The 3,001-nt window shown below is 44.5% G+C and overlaps 2 non-coding genes across 2 annotated transcripts; both read right to left on the bottom strand.

The window, feature by feature from the left end:
- Window positions 1–452: 452 nt before the first annotated feature.
- Window positions 453–526, bottom strand: trnai-aau (transfer RNA isoleucine (anticodon AAU)). Its single transcript has one exon. It is a non-coding gene; the product is annotated as a tRNA-Ile (tRNA).
- Window positions 527–2,546: 2,020 nt separating this feature from the next.
- On the bottom strand, window positions 2,547–2,620 carry trnai-aau (transfer RNA isoleucine (anticodon AAU)). Its single transcript has one exon. It is a non-coding gene; the product is annotated as a tRNA-Ile (tRNA).
- Between the last annotated feature and the right edge of the window lie 381 nt (window positions 2,621–3,001).

The raw sequence follows: 3,001 nt of genomic DNA, 5'->3' as shown, positions 1-3,001 counted from the left end.
TGCTGAGATTTTCCAGCATTTTCTCGTTTGGTTTCAGATTCCAGCATCCGCAGTAATTTGCTTTTATTAATAGCTCTATGATATTGCTGGTGATATGATAACGCCAGTGTCGATGCATGAGAGGTGAGCAAGCGAACGAATTCCCTCTGGAGGTCGTGTGACAAGTATTAACAGAGATCCAGGAATATAACATGAACGAATCTTTGTCTTGAAGAGAAGGCTGAACTCTGGTTCTCCTCCGAGACTCTGCCAGGTCTGCCTAAGACTGCACATATTTCATGTTTTGCATTTGTTGGTGAAAACAATTGAGACTGGTTTGCTGCTGCCGAGAACACGGGTACGGCGATCAAGTCGTACGTCCAACCCTGTCAAATGTTATATTGAATAGAAGGCGCTTGCGGTTTCGTGGAGCACGTTGTTTGGAAACACAACAACCACACCAGCGCTGCACGTGGTCAGTGTGGGGATCGAACCCACGACCTTGGCGTTATTAGTACCACGCTCTAACCAGCTGAGCTAACCGACCAACGCATGGGGCCCTGCGAAAGCAAATGCCTATATTGCCGGTGCTCACAACCAAGGCTGCTGTGCATTTTCTGCTTCTAATCGATCGCACGATAGTCTGAAGTATTTCCTTTCGTTGCAAAGCTTTTCAACAAAAAAAGCATTGACTTTTCCGATCGCGCATACTCGAGTTAACCATTTGCTCTGATATCTAAAATTAAGCACAATGTCCGAACGCATGCAATTTCAATCGCAACGCCACCAGCTCAGCTGCAGCTTGTCACGTTGACAAATTTCGTCTGGAGAAACGTACCTTCAACGATCGCTCACTGTTCTTCTGGATACTCACAGACCTTTGGAGTCAGGGTTATGTGCTGCTGATTAACTGCTACGAACCTTATGCCAAAAGCATTTGAATTGTAATCTATCAGTGGGGTTCTTTCTGCTCCTGAACGACACAGTTGCTTTGGTGTCAGCAACAGCTCAGAAGTCAATTGCACGTTTTGCTCAGTGACTCATGTTGCTTATGCAATCTTCGTTTGACAGCATATTTAGCAAGGTATCAGGCCTTCCTGCAGAGTTTGTCAGCGACAGGTCAGCTGCTAAAATGATTGATTCAGACAGCATGCTAATCCTACATTTGAAAATGGAAAAGGTGCAAACGTTTACAGGCTGAACACTCACTCACTATTTCGCCTGGCGCGTCAGAGGCTGGGAGCTGATCTTATGGAGGTTTTTCAATCATGAGGGGAATGAATCGGGTAAATAGACAAGTTCCTTTCGCTCAGGTGGGGCAGTTCAGAACTAGAGGGTATAAATCTGGTGTGGGAGGGTGAGAATTCGAAAGGCAGTGAGGGGCAACGGCTGCACGCAGAGGGAGGTGCGTTTCTGGAATAAGTTAGCAGACAAGCTGGTGATGGATGGTATAATTCCAATACTGTTAAGGAATCTGGACGTGTACTTGAATAGGAAAGGTTTAGAGAGAAATGGGTCAAGTGCATGCAATCGCGACTGAATCAGTTGAGGATATCTGTTCGGAATTGGCGAGTGCGACCGAAGACTGTGTTTTTAGTGCTGTCTATATCTAATGGCTCTATGATAGTGCAGGTGAAATGATAAAAAGGATAAATAAAAACAAGAAGTAAAATTGTCTGAAGTTGTTGAATTCAAACAACTTCAGGTAATTTTATTTCAATTATTTTATTTAACTTTTTTAGTTGTGTTTTTTTTTCACTGTTCTGTACCTCTTATTTCTTGATTGTCTCTCTTTCTCTCGCTCCCCACTCTCTCAATACCTTTTTCCTCTCCTCTTCCCGCTTTGCAACCCTTCTCCCCTGTTTTCCATTTTGTCACTGCTTCACCCATCCTTCACATATTTTGTCACATAGCGCTGGCTTCAGCCTGGGTCTTTCAGGTCTCTTAATCTCCCTTTAATCTCTCCATGCACTGTCATTATCACGTTTGCATCTGGATCCTTGACTCACCTTCTCTCAGCGTGGTATAAATAGCTCCATAATACTCCCCCTTTGCTTTTATCTTTAACTTTAATCAGTTAGACTCGAAGCGTCAGCTCTTTTCTCTCCTTGCAGATGTTGCCAGACCTGCTGAGATTTTCCAGCATTTTTTCTTTTGGTTTCAGATTCCAGCATCCGCAGTAATTTGCTTTTATTAATGGCTCTATGATATTGCCGGTGATATGATGACTCCAGTGTCGATGCATGAGAGGTGAGCAAGCGAAACGAATTCCCTCTGGAAGTCGTGTGACGAGTATTAACAGAGATCCAGGAAAACAACATGAACGAATCTTTGATTGAATTGAAGCCTGAACTCTGGTTCTCCTCCGAGACTGTGCCAAGTCTGCCTCATCTGGGCATATTTCATGCTTTGCATTTGTTGGTGAAAGCAACTGAGACTGATTGTTTTGTTGCAGACAACATCCACCAGCCATCACGGGTACAGCAATCATGTCGTGCATCCAACGTGGTCAAATGTTTTACTGCGCACATTGTTTGGAAGCACAACAGACACACAAGCGCTGCACATGGTCAGTGTGGGGATCGAACCCACGACCTTGGTGTTATTAGCACCACGCTCTAACCAGCTGAGCTAACCGACCAACGGGTCCCAGCGAAAGCAGATGCCTATATTGCCGGTGCTCACAACCACGGCAGCTGTGCATTTTCTGCTTCTAATCGATCGCACGATAGACTGAAGTATTTCCTTTCGTTGCAAAGCTTTTCAACAAAAAAAAGCATTGACTTTTCCGATTTGCTCTGATATCTAAAATTAAGCACAATGTCCGGAAGCATGCAATTTCAATCGCAACGCCACCAGCTCAGCTGCAGCTTGTCACGTTGACAAATTTCGTCTGGAGAAACGTACCTTCAACGATCGCTCACTGTTCTTCTGGATACTCACAGACTTTTGGAGTCAGGGTTATGCCAAATGCATTTGAATTGTAATCTATCAGTGGGGTTCTTTCTGTTCCCGAACGACG

The sequence above is a fragment of the Chiloscyllium punctatum genome, chromosome 27 (genome assembly GCF_047496795.1).
Source record: "Chiloscyllium punctatum isolate Juve2018m chromosome 27, sChiPun1.3, whole genome shotgun sequence".
Taxonomy (NCBI): Eukaryota; Metazoa; Chordata; class Chondrichthyes; order Orectolobiformes; family Hemiscylliidae; genus Chiloscyllium; species Chiloscyllium punctatum.
This window is presented reverse-complemented; position numbering and strand designations above follow the sequence as displayed.